The sequence below is a fragment of the Rhea americana genome, unplaced genomic scaffold, assembly GCF_003343005.1.
Source record: "Rhea americana isolate MKP2758 unplaced genomic scaffold, rheAme1 scaffold_269, whole genome shotgun sequence".
Classification (NCBI taxonomy): Eukaryota; Metazoa; Chordata; class Aves; order Rheiformes; family Rheidae; genus Rhea; species Rhea americana.
Window position 1 is genome coordinate 706,393 of NW_028186389.1, and position 17,455 is coordinate 723,847.

Sequence of the window (17,455 nt, forward strand, 5' to 3'; positions counted from 1 at the left end):
GAGCAGGTTGCCCAGGACCGTGCCCAGTAGGCTTTTGAATATCTCCAAGGATGAAGACTCCACAAAGGCTCACCACCTTGAGCTCTTGCTATGGGGACAAGTCCGCGTGGCTGAGCTGCCAGAGAAAGGCCTTGTCAATGGATTTTTGCTGAAGTTGGTGTTACTGTTTTACTTCTGCTGGTTGGTCAACTCAGGAAAATTAGCTCGTATCTCTGCTTTACATTGTACAAAGCCGCAAGATGAGGGAGGAAGCATTCAGGGAATTGCTTGAGGGCGTGAAAGGTGAATGGTAGCAGTTGTTTAAGCATGCTATTTCAGTGCCTCAGTTGATGGAAATTAGCCCTCTCTGCAGAATTCATTGGAATGAAGCCTTTTTGTGCCAGCTGAGGATCTAGTCTGATACATGCTTGTAGTTGGTTTTGTCTTCAGTTCAAACTAAAGAAAAAATACAGCTTTGAGAAAGTAGAACTCTTCCTCCCTTACTGAAAGGGATTTCATACGGTTTCTCGTTCCATACAAAGACGTGGAGGAGGTTCCAGTAGGAGCATACAGTTCAGCTGAACACAGCATTCTTTTGCTTTCTGTCACATTGGCCTTGCTGATTGTACGAAGCTTGCTGGTTTTGTCCTGCTGTCTCTGGCTTTTATGTTGGCTCCTGCTAATGAGACCTAAAAGGAGTAAGAGCTGCTGACCTGAAATTACCACTGGGCTATCCCTGCAGGGCCATCCAAACCATTTATAATATTGATCAGTTAAGCCCCATGAATTGTTCAAGTCAGTCAATGATATGAACTGACAAGTTAAATTATTACGGTGGAAGGCCTGCTGTGCTAACTTAGTTTACGTTGCAGGACTTCAAAACAGATTTTTATCGGGTTTTCCATCACTTTTTCTTTTTTTTTTTCTTTTTTCTTTTTTTCAAGGCTGAAGTTAAAACAGTTATTCTGAAAAACAGTTTTCCTTATGGGGATATATCACATAAAGTTAGTTGTCCAATTGAAGTAGAAATAATGATTCTTTTACTTTATCATATAGGTCTCTGGAGCTATAAAAACTTTTCATACATTGTGTGACTCTGGGAAGATACACACAACTTGTGTTTTTTCAGCTCTCTTGTCTTACCTGACTTGAAGTATGTAGTTTAGGGGTATGCTTGCATTGTCTGAATAATGAATTGAAGAGGAAAAACCCACATGGAAGAGGCACAAACTAAAACTTGTGGATTCTGTTGGTGACATCTATGGGAAAGAACAGGGAAAATATTTTCTGGAGTGCTGTAATTAGGTTCCCATTCCTCCCTAAAGAGAACTGGGGCTCAAAGCCATGGAAGTAATCCTGGAATATTGTGCCTAGGTCTAGCCCCTCAGGCCTTGAGTGTATGACAAAATGTTGTATTCACAAAGCAACATAAAAAGACTGTTGATGACATTGCAATGAAGCTGATGACAGCCTAGGGAGAGTGGAAAATACAATGAAGATTGTTGTCATTTTACTGTACATTCATGTAAGCCCTCGAGTGAGACAGCTTAAGAAATATTATTTTGTTCCTTTGCAGAAGAGGAGGAAAAAACTAGTTTTGGCAGGCTTGCTCTCTATATAGTTTATCCTATTGCATTCCTGCGTGGCATCTTCCTGCAATTGTGTTCTATTTTCTTGAAGAGACTTTTAAATAGTGCCTGTAATTGTGTAAGAGATAAGTGTTAAAAATAGTGATTAAAAAATAGTCACCTCTAAATTGATAGTGGATTCTGGGAATAGGATCTGCAGCATTTGCATAAGGAAATAAGACTCCATTCAATACACAGGCTTTCCTAGCCATCTGTAGGTTTGGACTGAGCAGCAACAGTCTGTAGGTCTGAGCTAATACTGGCATTTGGGGGTTGGTGGACCAGGGCACACTGGCAGGTAGAGGTCATTCCAGCGATTCCAAAATCTAAATGATCATTAGTTAAATGTTTAACAGTGTTTCGGAAAGAAGTGCAACCATTAGTGGTTGGAACTGACTTTCTTTGCTTCTCTTCCTTTTTTGGATTCATTAATTTTATATATGAGATTTTTCTCAAATTAGAGAAGTTTGTAACTTCATATTTAAGATTTTAATTTTCTTGTCTCAACAGATGGTTCTTCCCAAAATGCAAGGCAAATATCTAAATTTGGCAATGAGCAAGGTTTTAGGCTGAGGTATGAATTAGTGATAGTGATTTGCAAGAACCCTGGGCATTGAGTCCCAATTCATTGATTAAAGAAAAACACCTATCCCTATAGTTTCCAAGGAAGTTGTTTTGTGGTGTGATCACCATCCTTACAGCCCCCTTCACGTGTGTCTCGCTGTAGGTGAAGTGTCTGGCCCTTCACCAACAAATGCTATTATGTCAAAGCAGTATTTGACTTTGAGGGGGAAAGGAGCATACTATGCCAACTGCAAATGTGGTGCCTATCAGCAGTGATGCTTGAACAGTTCCGAGTTGGTGCACCAAAGGCAGTTTGGGTTTTTATCTCTTTCTTTAACTAAGCAAGGCTTCCTGCAGAGGCATGTTGAAGTGTGTAGGGGCAACTTTCAGTGCAACTCCATAAGAGAGCAGTACGTATAAACAAACCTATTGGTGTTTATAGTGAGTCATTGGCACTAAAAATAGAGCCTTTATTTTTCTGTTTCTGGCAGATACTAAGGTAAGTTTAGAAGACAGAATAGACATTTTCAATCCTTGAACTCAGTGCTGTACACCTGCATATCTTTAAGTCTCCTCACCGCTGCATATCCCTTTTGCTTGGAAGCTTTTGTGACACTATTAGTTTTCTTAAAGGGAAAGTATGTTGTGGTCGGTAACACTGGCTTGGTGTATATAGTACATAGGCTGTTGGACACCCACTTGATATTATTACTTTTGTTTCACTGGACTCAGTTCTCTTCTACTTTCCTTCCTTCGGCAATGTTCTCTGTCCCCCATATTGCTCTCCGTAGCCTCCCCTGCTCCCCAGACACAGAGGCAAAGACATCAAGCAGCGTCTGCCCAGCTCATGTGAGCTTCCTTCATTCTTCACTCCCATCTTTGCATGTTCTAGGTGCTGAACAAACCTGCTGTTCAGGCCACTGCCAGGGCTTCCCCAGAGTAGGAGTTACAATGGGCTCCTGAAGACCAATGGTCTCTCCAAAGAGGAAGTCTTCCAGACCCAAGGCTCCTCCTTACCTCAAGTGCTTTTGGTCACCAAAAATTGCTTGAATAGATCCTTCAAGGCTAACACCAATTTAGCTGTTACTTCAGCTGATAAAGAAAAATCATATTATTTCAGTGCTTTATCCCATTTCCTTTCACATGCCACTCTCATCCCAGCTGCATCCAGAGTTTCACTGATAACCTCATATTACTAGTATTGTCTCTGTCTGTCCTCTGACTCTGTCTCTGACTGTCCTATCAGTCATCTCCCACCTCAGACCTCGCTCAAACCCTATTGAAATTGATATTAATCTAATTGTTCAGGAATTAAGTCACTATGGCAGTAAAGATGCTCTGTTTTATTCTGCTTTTTAAACAATGTCCATGAATATGGCCCCTTGTGACAGATCCCAGTTAAAGAGGCTTCTGCTGCCTCTCAGTTCTTTGCATATGGCACCAGCCACGAAAATACCCTTTTATTGAAACTGTATTAGAGTGCCTAACAAATGTCTAAGCTACCTTGAACTTAAAGCTGCCTTGGGCATCGGTTTCAAACTGTAGGACTGACACTTGATAGGATCAGTGCTGTTAACTGTGATCAGTCGCTTTGCTGGCGAGAGATCTGTTTGACAAAGGTTCCGCTGCCCACCTATCCTGTTTTCCTGAGTATTCCTATTTGAAACAAATGGTAACTGATTTAACTGAAGACCTAAATTAACTCATAACAAATATTCCCCTCTTTTGCTGCCTGCTTTAACTGAGGTTGATGCAAAGCATTCTGGAATATGCCTGCTTGGGTCCATGACCTCCCAGTAAGAGTCGATTGGTTTCAGTTCCTATGACAACATTTCAAGGATTAAAATTTATGTCCCCACAAAAAGTGGGACACTGAAAAATTGCGTATAAACTGATAGCACTCATTTGCGTTGGGGCTTGCAGATGGAGATTGCAGGGAGAACAATACCTTTTACTTCAGTCTCACCTGTCTACTCTATAATACTTTTTCTCACTGTGGAGGCTTCCTTGAAAAACTTGTTCCTTTGGCTTTTCAAAGTGTGACTGCTAGGATAACATTTTACTGCTCTGCCAACTGTCTTCAACAGATCTAGGAAAATTGAAAGAATAAATACATTTGGAAAGAGCTTGTTTTATCTGTTCCCTTCAAAAGGTCTTTGAACATTGTTTTTAGTGCTTAGTTCTCTAAGGTCAAATTTTCTTTCTCTTCCCTTGGAAAAAAAATTGAACAGGGAGCATAAGCTATATAAAATTGTGAATACAAGCCTCTGCTACTTTTCGTTTGATAGCATAACTCCCAGGCTGACCAATATATGAATCCCACCAACAGTCTCCTCTTTCTTGACTCCAACATTTGTCATTAACTTACCTCCCCAGTTTCTGCTGCCTCTGTATTGCTCATGCTGAGAGTATTTGATAGTACAATCTCTAGACATTACATTCCAGATATTTCTATACCTTTTTTCCTGAGGCTGCTGCCATCTTAGAGAAATGTCAGTTCAGCTATACTTTCTGCCAGCTCCTATCCATCCTCAGTAGGCCATTATAAGATTGTTTCCCATGATATCTTTCCTAGTGACATTTTACATGCATACCATTTTCCCCAAATGAGTTTCCTGCATGCTAAATTTCATGGTAGAATGAACCTCAGCAGCTGAATTGGTACATTAAACAGGGAAAGTGGTGTGTTATAAGGGAACTGCTTTTAGGCACACTCATAATAGAAATGATTTTAACTGATGTTATGACTGGATGCTGCTACCTTTCTGTTCACAATTTCCAATACAAATCTCTTTTGGTCTTGCAATCCTTAAACACATAGGAAAGAGACAACTAATTTGCATGTGTAATCTTTTGAAAGCCACCTTTGTAATTAAGTGTAAACTGTGATTCAATCCACTGCCACTCGATAAACTCTCATTTTATTATTGAAAGTCAAGATTCCCTTATTAAACTTTTCTATTAAAACAGAATGTGTAGAAGCTTCCAAAATCCACAGTGCTTCTGCTATGCCACTTTTCTTCTAATGTAATGTAAATAGACAAATAAGATATCCCATTGTGTTAGCCTGGAGGTGTTAAACATGCCCTTGAAACCAAAGACAAAATAAAGCCTAATTAAAAATCTTGTAGCGAGGCATCTCTGTGGCACAGCTTCCACTCCTGGCAGTGCGAAGCAAGGTATTGAACATGGGGCTGACAGGCTGTTAGGAGACTGAGGATGTTTTTAGCAAACTGCCAATGGTCATAATGTGTTAGGACTTGGGCTTAGCTTGCAATGAGGTAGTCTGATAACCAGAAAATCTCCCTCTAAAACCGAGCATGTTGTTGCCAGCTATAACTTAAAGACAAGACTGCAGTGTTTGAAGTGGCCTAGGTTGCTCTGTCCTAAGGCTTTCTATGCACTGACATTCTAAGGAAGAGGAGGTATTTGAGTGGGGCTGTTTATGAGGTGGGACAGAGAGACTTCATTGCTGTCCTTGTCTTGGCCTGAGGTGATGTGCTGAACAATCCTGGTGCTCTTATGAAACACTTGAGAGACAGTTGGAATGGTGTCAGGTTTGTCAGACCCCCCTGCCGCTGACCACTGGCCCTGTAGACAGACCACTTACAATGCACGGTCTGTATGGTAAGTGCAGTGCTGAACAAGAGGCTAGCTCAATTCTTGGAAGTACTATGGTTGCATTAATGGAGTGCTGCAATGGGTTTAAGTAAATTCCTGTAGATGTGCTCTCTAGTCCTCTAGTTTATTTGAGGTACAGAAATTCCAGTTCCAAGGCTTGTGAGATCAAAAACAGTTTAGTTGCATATGAAGATAGTGCCTTGGTGTCCCATCCATGCACCATAGCAGGGACAGCCACAAATGGGGTTTCAGCAATGTGACTGATGCATAGACACTAGGCTTGCTTTGAAGACAGACGAGCAAGGCTTCAGTTGGTTACTTGTTGAAGCAGCTTTTAGAATCATAGAGTTGGTAAGGTTGGAAGGGACCTCTGGAGATCATCCACTCCAGCCCTCCTGCTCAAGCAGGGTCACCTAGAGCATGTTAGACAGGGTTGCATCCAGGCGGGCCTTGAATATCTCCAGAGAAGGAGACTCCACAACCTCTCTGGGCAACCTGTGCCAGTGCTCTCTCTCTCTCACAGTGAAGAAATCCCCCCTCACGTTCAGGTGGAACTTCGTATGGTTCAGGTTTGCCTATTGCCTCTTGTCCTGTCACACAGGGCAACTGAAAAGAGTTTGTCCCCGTTCCCCTTGACACCCTCCCTCAGGTACTTGTACACATTGATCAGATCCCCCCTCAGTCTTCTCTTCCCCAGGCTGAAGAGGCCCAGCTCTCGCAGCCGTTCCTCACAGGGCAGGTGCTCCAGCCCTCTGATCATCCTCGTAGCCCTGTGCTGGACTCTCTCCAGTAGCTCCATGTCTCTCTTGTACTGGGCAGCCCAGAACTGGACGCAGTACTGGAGATGAGGCCTCCCCAGGGCTGAGTAGAGGGGCAGGATCACCTCCCTCAAAGTGCTGGCAACACTCTTCCCAGTGTACCCCAGGAGACCACTGGCCTTTTTGGCCACAGGGCACGTTGCTGGCTCATGGTCAGCCTGCAGTCTGCCAGGACTCGCAGGTCCTTCTCAGCAAAGCCACTTTCTAGCAGGTCAGCCTCCAGCTTGTACTGGTGCMTRGGGTTATTTCTTCCTRGGTGCAGKASCCTGYACTTGYCTTTGYTKAASYTYAKGAKGTTCCTCTSTGCCCAACCCTCCACCCTGCCCAGGTCTCTCTGAATGGCAGCACAGCCCTCAGGTGTGTCAGCCACTCCTCCCAGCTTGGTGTCATCAGCAAACTTGCTGAGGAGGCACTCTGTCCCCTCATCCAGGTCATTGATGAAGAAGTTGAATAGGATGGGACCCAGGACTGAGCCCTGGGGAACTCCACTAGGCCCAAGCCTCTAACTAGACTCCACGCCACTGATGACGACCCTTTGAGCTCTGCCATTCAGCCAGTTCTCAATCCACCTCACTGTCCACTCGTCTAACCCACACTTCCTGAGCTCATCTAGGAGGATGTTATGGGAGACAGTGTCAAAAGCCTTGCTGAAGTCAAGGTACGCAACATCCGCTGCTCTCCCCTTATCTACCCAGCCAGTCATTTATTCCATGTTGTTGGAATAAATTGTGCCCTATTTAGATGTCTGGAGTCAGCTTCCCCTCTCCTGCTTTACTGCTAAAGTTTTCCTCCACTGAAGAGTCTTTAACCTAGTGGTTGGTAGGCTGTTGTATACACAGTATTTATATACGGTTGTCAAGCCCATTTTGGGTCTTTTTGGTAGGCTGCAAGTATCTCACCATAGCACTTTCCATCCCATACTTTTTTGTCTCATTTTGGTGCTTTTCTATCTTCTGGACGAAGTGATCCTTTGGTTTGGGGATTGTAATCTTCAGATTATAATTAACACTTAGAGTTGTTGGTTTGCATTTGTGCTTGTATGTTTTCCCTGTGTCATCTCACTCATATTTTTCTTCAACTTTGAAAAATGGACCTTTGAAGAACGGAGTGGACATATTAGCAGGAACAGTCCTCTGCCCATGTTGAATGTTATGAAATCCTCATTTTTCCATAGAAGAACAGTTCTGTGGCAGGTACTGGTATTTCAAAATCTCTAAAACTGGAAAAAAATGAAAAAAATTTAAAGTGCTCTGTGAAAGGGACATGGTCCCAGCTTTGGGACCTTGTTATCTTGTACCTGGAAGCCTGTGAATCAGTGCTGTTCTACACGGTGGGCTCTCTTAGAGATAAGGATTCTTTTTAAGACCATTTAACTAGTCTTGCTTGAAGAATGGAGATTAACATTTTTCAGGTTGTTTCAAACATCTTTCCTGTCTTTTATATCTATGAAGGAAGTGAGGAAATGCATTCATCTGCTCTTAGTATTGTTTTGACTCCTCCACATTGCTTGTGTTTAGGAAAGCTTGTGCAACTGAACGATGATTACTTGATCTATTGGAGAATCTTTACTGTGCCTATTTCTTTGTGTTTCCCAGGAAGGATCAGTCTCAAGTGACTGGAGACTCGGCCAAGCTGAGGACAGAAGATGAGAGAGAAACCTGATGTCATTTATTGGGGATGTTGTTGCTGCAAGGTCTGAGATTTAATTTGAATTTTATTATAAAGTAATATGGAAGCATGTGCAGATATTTCCAAGAATGACTGAGCAAGTTGCTGAGCTTCTTTAAATCTATTTTCCACAAAAGGAACCTGCTCTATTCTAAACACTTGACTAAAATAGCAGATCTTAAAATAGCAGATCCTAGAAATGGAAAAATATTCTGCTCTAAGCCATTTTGCTGGCATAACTTTACAAAGAGAAACTAAGACTAGTGTAAAATGTTGAGGAAAAGGTGCAGACCTGCTGCTTATTGCCAGGTTTTAATACGTCCTTCCCTCTATTAAAGAGATAGGACCTTTCCTAGATTGATGTTTCTGTTCTAAATGTTATGGAATTATTAACCAGCACTTTCATGTGCTCTGAATTTATGGCCATTATTTCTGAATTAATTCTGGTTGAACTGACAACTTTAATCAATTCTACCTTTCAAAAGTATAAATAGGAAGGATAAATAAATAAATAAATAATGTTTTGACCACAAAGCAATGCAAAATTTGGAAAGGAAACTTGAAATATCCAACTCAGTTGTATTAATGAATTATCAGGTCTCAAGTTTGTAACTCTGTCTGGGATGCCATGGAACTCAGTGCTGGTGTGAGGAAGATTGTCTTGGAGATTTCTTTTTAATCTTCTGAGCTGACAGTGTGTGGAAGATTAAAATGTACTGGATCTATCAGACTTGCCCTCTCTAGTTCAGGCTAGTTATTAATGTGCTATATGGACAGCAATGCTTTATTAATTGTATCGCTGGCCAGTGATCAATGTGACAAGCTTAGCAAAGAGCACAGTTATTCATCAGAGAGTTGTCAAGAGATAATTGTCCTCATATGCATTAGAATAAGCTAGTGTGAGAAGTGGAATGGGTGTGCATTTATCATTTCAGTGGATGTCAAAAAAATTAAAATCTGTTAAGGTACTAGTAAATAAATAAATCAGAAAGGGATTCATTTGCTGTGATGCAACTATGCTACTCTGAAATAAGACAAAGGGTCATTGTTTAATGGCATTTATATTTCAAAATGTTCTTTAATTTTTTTCTACAAATTCTGCTCTATATACAGTACTTATTATCAGTTACATTTTGCATAGCAAGCGCGTAGTTTGCAACTCTCTTTATAAAGAAAAGTGGAATACTTGAGATATGTTTTGCTGAAAAATGTTCTCTAAAATATAAAAAGTGCAGTGGCACAGCTATTATATTATGTGCAGAATATATTTAGGAGATTTACCATGGCATTCTTTCGCCTTTTGTAAGAAAGCACATCAGTAATAAAATATCAATGCTTTTCTCTCTGCAGAGGTGAAGACTTATATTTTTCAGCAAAGATTGTGTGATTTCAAGGATTGTGAAAAGCACTTAGGAAATGACAAAGTTAAGGTTGAATTTGTAATCTCTATCCTGCTCCCTGATATACTTGATGATATTAAACTTTCTCACATGGTGCATTTTCCCCATAATCCCTGATAACCTCATACTTCAGCTGTGAGGCTAGCACACTGACGGGTGTCTGCTGGGTGCAGCGCTGCCTTGCGCAGTCTGTGCTGGTGGTTTGAGCTGCTTTCAGTGAGACTGGCGGGTGTTCAGGTCCCTCCGGTATAGGAGGGTAAAGGAATTGCGCCGCCTTCAGTTGTGCAAATGGAACTCGATCCCTCCAAACAAAATAGCGTGTAAAAGCTGGGTGAGGTTCCCTCTCCAGTCAGTGGGCTGTGCTGGCCTGGGACCTGACTGTGGATTTAGAAGCCTAATCCCACGTGCCCTGGTTTGCATACTTTGGCTTGCGTCCAGAGGAACGGGGCCTTGAGTATGACCTTAGCTGTCAGTTTCTTGACTCGCTCTGTAACATAATACATTATGGAGCTTCATATTTCTATTTCGATTTAAAACATGCACAAAGGGACCCACCTTATAGCCTGCATATGCTTTTTTCTTTGGTTTTCCTGTTTATGTTGTTTCCATGGCTTTTTGAGAATACATTAAAAAGAAAGTCTGTAGAGAACGGATCCTAGGAGAAAGCATTCCAGAATACAACTGAGGTTAACCCCTAACGTAATGATTGTTCATTTGTCGTCCACAAAAACAATGATGTGTTACGCTGAGTCTCCAGGACTGTCAATCTAACACATTTCAGATTGCTTAATTCACTAAAAGCAGTAATGGATTAAGGTCGGAGATTCGCAGAAGTCTGGGATAAGGCAGGATTTTACTGGAAAATTGGTAGGAAATGATGAGCCAAGGAGTGAGTCAGTATCCAGGTTATTAAAAGGAAGGCTGGCAGTGTGTGTAGTTTAGATTTTTTTCATGATAGAATGTGGCCTCTATGATAATGACGATTGTTTATAATGGATTTCCTTGCCATTCAACAGCATCATTTTTAATGATCTCATCTGATCTGCTTCTGCCTTGTCAATCAAAATGATCTCTTCTAAATATGAATATCTCACTGCTTGTGCATGCTACTAAGATAAGAGAAATAAAATATTATTAAAGTAGGAATGAAAGAGTCTTTTTGCCCAATTTCAGGCCCACACCACAAACAGACAAGGGTGAAAAATGTAAGAAAGACTTTCAACATCATTAGGTTGATTAGCTTAGGAAGTAAGTGAGCAATCAATGTAAAGTGAGAGGAAAGGGAATTCAGTAGCAGTGCACACTGAAGCAGTAAGTGAGGGACTGTTCAAGCTGTTTATGCAGTGTCTAGTAAGATGAGGCCCTGTCTCTGAAAACACTCAATATGAGTGTATGTTCTTACTGTGCACAATACAAGAAAGCCAGCATTTTATTAAATTCGGCCTTTGACAAAACTCTTCATTGGGGTGGGGGAATTATCAAGAACAAAAATTCTGAATGAAGAAAATCTTGCAAAGAGTAAAGTTTAAATATAAAATTAGTAAAACATAATCTCACCTTCCCAACACTATCAGAAAACAGTACTCAAGACACAGTGCAAAGTCCCTGCAGCCTGCAACTTGATGAATTTCACAAAAGCCTCTCTAGCAAATTCTCTATAAAACTGCGAAAAGCTGCAATGGTTTGACAATGATTTGGCTTGTATTTTGCTTTGGTAAATGTCAGTTAAGCTGGCTGCTTAGTTTCTCTTTCTCTGATTTCTTCTTACTTTGTACTTGTTTTCTGCCTACACAGTTTGTAATATACCCTGGCCAGTGTCTGTGCAGCCCTGAGGACTCTGGAATCCAAACTCCTGGGTCAGTCCTGGGCATTTTTATATTGCAGTAAATTGGAGATCTTGAAGCTGTGCAGTTAGCCTTAAAATTAGTTAAGTGTTCAAATGATCTGAATTAGGGCAATGGATTAGTTGTATCACTTGCATTTTTTGTTGATTGGATTTTCTATTTTTATTGTTTTGGGGGGTTAATTTGAGTTTTTGACCCTTAAAAAATAGAGAATTGGACAAACAGAGAATGGTTTTAAGGAAGTAGCATGGTAGTTAAGTACTAATGCTCAGACGGCTGCGAGAGCTGGGCCTCTTTACCATGGAGAAGAGAAGACTGAGGGGGGATCTGATCAATGTGCACAAGTACCTGAAAGGAGGGTGTCAAGGGGATGGGAACACACTCTTTTCAGTTGTCCCATGTGACAGGACAAGAGGAAATAGGCAAAAACTAAACTACAGGAAGCTCCACGTGAACGTGAGGGGGAATTTCTTCACTGTGAGAGAGACGGAGCACTGGCACAGGTTGCCCAGAGAGGTTGTGGAGTCCCCTTCTCTGGAGATATTCAAGGCCCGCCTGGACAAGTAATAGTTTTCAAGTGTAATGATGCTATTTTCTGTTCTAATACTTCAGTGAATTCTGTGGACTCAAGCAGACACTATCGTATTACTTTCTGCTTATATGATATGCTAAAGAGGTGTGATTGGTGTATGTTCATATATGTTTCAGGAGGTGTCGTACTGCTAGGTTCAAGATCTACTGCCTTTTAGTATATATGCCTTATATACTATACTGCCTTATTACCATCTGAGTGCTGAAGATGGACAAGCTGAAATTAAGTACATTTCTAAGAGTGGATCTTTGACAATCATCTGGTGGCTGTAATATCTGCATTGGAAACCTCATTTTCAGTCACCAGGAGGTGTAGAGCAAAATTCATATTTGATGTTATACAGAAGATTGTATTAAATATATTATCCCTTTGGGTTTGCTCTTTTGATCCTTAGATTTTATTTAACTAAAGGTTATGGCTTTTTTGATAAATTTAGATTCTGCAATACATAGTTATAGAAAACAAGCAGCCAGAGCTTTGAATATGTATATGAGGACTGCTATGTAATATATTCTTGTTTTGGGATACTTGTAGTTTTGTTTCTTTTTTTCTCTTTTTTTTTTTTTTCATGAGGTAGAGAGTACCATTCTCTCCCTGGAAGTCAGGAATTGATATTGTGCTGCTCAAATAGGGAACCCCAGCCAAACAACATCAGAGGTTCAGAAGTAGCTCCAGGGCAAAAAGACTTAAGAAGACTTAAACATCTGAACAGAAGGAGGGGGGGAATCTGTTGTGCAGAGAGCTGAATCCCTGAAAATGACAGCTGTGTTTTGTATTCTTTCCATTCCCCACAGATCACAGCTATTTCACTTTTCAACATCATGCCTGACGATTACAGTGCTTGACAATAGGTGACCTTCAAACCCAACTGGAAAATACTTGCATTTGATGTTTTTTTCYGTCAGTAAGCAGAGATGGCTTGGTAGGCTACCAGGCCAACTCTGGGTTAAGGTTCAGCTGAGGGACTTCCATAGAACCCATCCATCAGCTAGGGAGCACAACAGAAGATGAAAGCTTGTGTGATGTTAGCAGTATGGTACTTCAGGCAAGACGCTAAACAAGCTGCTGAATATGTCAGTGTTAAAAAGGACAAATTCTGATCTGTGAATCTGGTGTGATTTAGTGGCACTGCTGTAAAATTCTTGCAAAACTCTGGATCAATCTGTTAACTCAGGAGTGCGTATGATAAACATTTCTAAAGCAGTACCTGCTTGACCAGACTGGCCCAATTAACAGCCTGTCAGTTACAATTAAAACCTTTTCCTTTACAGTCTACATAAAATGTCCTCCCCAGGCTGACAGCTAACACTGTGACCCTCCAGTGTGATACCACCCATCCTGATTGTGGCGTGACTGTCCACGTTAATTCAGTCTGGCATTCCCTCTCCTCATGAACCTCCTCTGGTGCTACTAAGAGTTCCAGGCTAGGAGACAAGAAAAATGTGGGTACACCCTCCCTCTGTGGTATTGTATATACATACTATATATATACACGTACGTATATCTGTATATATATGTGTGTGTATATCTATATCTCTGTCTATCTGTATCTATATATAAAAGAATGAATTTCTAACTTCATCATATACAAACTTTGTTGGAATATTTCTTCCTAATTTGCATTGTGATAGCATGTAGATATGACAGCTGAGATCACGAGCTGTCTGTGCTGGATACTGTACAAAAATTCACACTATTATCTTGAATTTATTTCTGGTGAGGGAAAGTATGGGGTAAGAGAAGTTTAGTTCTCAACAGAAGAGCAGAGATTATACTAGGGATGAACAAGAGGCTCCTTCTGGATGAAAACCCCCAAATGTTTGTATTGCAGCTCTGTGCCCAAGCCACAGATGATTTCTTGAAAGTCTTCTCTGATTCATATGCAGCCCTATTTAATGCCATTAAGTTATGTGTATATTAATGTCACTGTAACATGAGCACTTTTCTATAGAATGTTCAAATTGCATATCATACTATAATAGACCTTTTAGTGCTGTCTTTCGTGTTGAAAGGATGAGGATTTTTCAGTTTTAGAGGTGAAAAATATCTTCTCTTCTAGTTTTTTATGCTTTTCTTTATTAAAAAGCTCCTGTGGTGACACCACACCACTGAAAAATTAGAAGCTGATAGCTGTGATATTTCATGTGTGGTAGACTTTGCAACAAATTACAGCACTGACTGCTGAGGCTATCTAAGTTGCTGGAAAAATGGTTTTAATTGTCCATTCTGAAACTATTTCCAGGATCAAATAGAATTTCTTTAACTGCTCATGCTCGTTATAACCCTGGTTCAATTCAATTGTAGTAAATCTGATGGGAAAGCAGCACAGCAAGGAAAAAACAGCTCTAATGTTTTATAGCACCAACATTAAACTATATATCATCTTCAAATTAAAGTACTGGGCTGAAAGGTCTTCTAGTTGTAACAATTTGTTACTATCCAGATATCCAATTTGCATTTAAAAAATTCTTCTTAACCAGTGGTTAGGGCTGGGGGGAAGTTTTTCTTAATAACCTTTGCTTAGTTCAGTAGCTTGTTGACAATTCTTCCTGTTCGGGTTTGAAGATGAAGTTCACATTATTTAATGAGAGCCTGTTATGCTGCTGTTGCTGATTACATGAGCATTTAAGTGAAAAATGGGGACAAAATGTGAGCATGGAGCATAAACATTAATCTGTTTAGACTAATTCTCGGTTTTTGAGAGGCCAGGATATTAGAAGTTGTTAAGATAAGTGAAATGTGAGTGAGACCCCAAACTAGGCTGGCTTGCATGACCAGAAGAAAGATGAATATGCATTTGCAGTATGAAGTGGCTGAGATTTGTTTTATCTTATCTGTCCAAAGTCACAGAAGAAAGGTGACACATTCTGCTAGATTTACTCCTCTTCCAGGTGAAAGCATCATGTGGCCAAGTAGGAAGGAAGCAACATCACGAGTGGAGGACAGGGGGCCGCCAGCCCCTACCGTAGGGGACTGAACATAGTCATTCCTTAGTGAATAGTGATGGCTTTAGCATGGAGTTGGACTAGGCTTCAGGAACTTGTGAGCTTCTCTGTGATTCTGATTTACTAAAGCCCAAAGTGAATCTTTGCCTATCTTAACAGTTGAAGTATATCAGGTGGTGCAGGTATCTTAAATTCAGGAGTGAGCTTTCTAGTAATGAATTCATTGGTCTTGTCATACGGCTAGTGTTCAGTTTATGTCATTGCTTTGCTAGATAGGTGGATTTTGGAGGGTGGAATAGGTTGGCAAATGGATAATACAGCATCTGTCATTTCTGTGAATGATTGTTTTCCCACTGTCAGATAGGAGCTAGGGCAGGAAAGGTGAGCTGGGAGCCAAATGGGACAGCAAGGCAGGCAGGGCAGTGCCCTCACTGATAGGACACAGTCCTACCAGACCTGAGCAAGGTGAGTAGAACAGATCAGCTGACAGTAGCCAGGTTTGGTCAAGAATCCAGATTGCCAGGCAAGTCCATAGTGAGGAGGCAGATCCAAAGTCAAGCCAGGAAGCCACATCAGAAAGTAGAGTCAGTGTCAGTTCTAGAGAGAGTAAAAGAAGGGAGAGGGGAGTCCTCATGTAAAGCTTCTCATAGCCCTTGCTCGAACAGCTCTCTAGGTCAAGGTCGGACGCTGCACTACCAGAGCAGCCCTGGGCCCAGGAAACCAACCCCCAAGAGCTGTGGGGGTGCACTCATGGTCGCACGTATGCAACAACGAAGACCAGGAGAAGCCTGACACCTTTTTTGTCTGCAAAACAGGTTTCATAATAGTATCTGGATATGGTCCTAATTCAGCTTGACCTTTTAGATCTGTTGCTCTGTTTTTGCATGGATGATCACATATCGGACTTGTTTTACGGTTTGGGACTCAATTTTCAACTTACATATGTGTTCATGTATGAAGTTAGTATAAATACTTCTCCCTGCTGGAGATGCAAGGCACTGGAGAATTGTACTTCTTGTACAATACACTATTTCTCAAGTATGTCATTTTAAATACTTTAAACATTTGTAAAATCCTGTTGTAAAGGGCATAGCTATACATAAGTTATTTATGGTTGCATATAACTACCTCAGTGTAGTTTTATATTGAAAGAGTGAATTCTTCCAGACAGATCAAGGGAGCCTGGAAGAAAATATTTCTCCAGCCTGGCTTCTTCTCTTTCCAGTTCTGACACTTCCGGCTCATTATACCGGCTTTAGGCATTGTCCTCCTTCACATATAGTGCTCATGACACATGTCTTGAGTTTAACTTAGCTTTCAGCTTGCTAGTTCCCAGCGTGGTGGCACAAGAGACCATGACAGGAGTTTTGTTCTTCCTTGCCATTTGCTGAGGTTTGTGCAATTCCTAAAAGGAATTCCTAAAAGGGTCTTGTTAGCTGGTCAGTGAAGGTGAGTCCTTGCACTCTCATAACCCTTTGTTATATTTAGTAGAGCTTCAAATCCATGCAGCAGCTCTCAGCATCAAGCACCAAAGTTGTTTTTTCTTGAAGTAACTCAAAATATCTGAGGGTGTGTGATTTCCATTGGCAGCTTTGGCACGAGCAATGATGCTGAGATTTATTCTTTAACGGCATTTTATAGGAATAAGCCTTCCTATTTCTGCAGAAACAGGGTTTGAACCCAAGGGGTCTTCTTCTGGTATCAGCATGTTCTGTGCCCTCCATAGGAGGCGAGATGTCATAGTTTCCTGTAGGTCTCCTCCCTCGCTTGTAGATTGCCTAAGCAATCAGAATAGTCTGTCTTGAGAAGTGACCTTCCTTTCTGCGTGGCAGTAGAGAAGATTTACTCACTCAGTCAAGCATCTGATCACTGAGTGTCTGGGGTGAGCCTTCAGGATGTTTCAGATGATGTCTTTGGACACTCAAAACTTGGCAGAGCTATTTGTTCTGGGGCAAATGGTGAAAGCCTGCAGGTGCTTGTTCAGAATTTCACTTACGGAGAGTGGTGGTCAGATGTTTGAGCCTCTGGCTTATAATTGCCATGCGAGGTGTTGGCTCTCATGAAAAGAAGTTGAACGAACTCAATGTGGGCTGTGAATTCCTGACGGCCAGTTCAATGCTTTGGAGTGCTCTGTCAGTGCAAGGGGATAAACCTGGTGATACTTGTTTTTCTTCTTTCTTTTTTTTTCTTTATGAGCACATTGCAAAGTCCATGCTCCTTTTACAGCATAATTTTATTTTTGTTTACTGAGTTTGTGTGTTTAATGTTTATGCTTTAGGGACTTTAGAAACTGATCTAGTTTGTTGAAAGCATGCTAAACTGCTACTGAGAATACTTATTCTGCTATAAGTTTTCTTACTTTTTAAATAATGAGCAGCGCTTAAATTGGATAATTC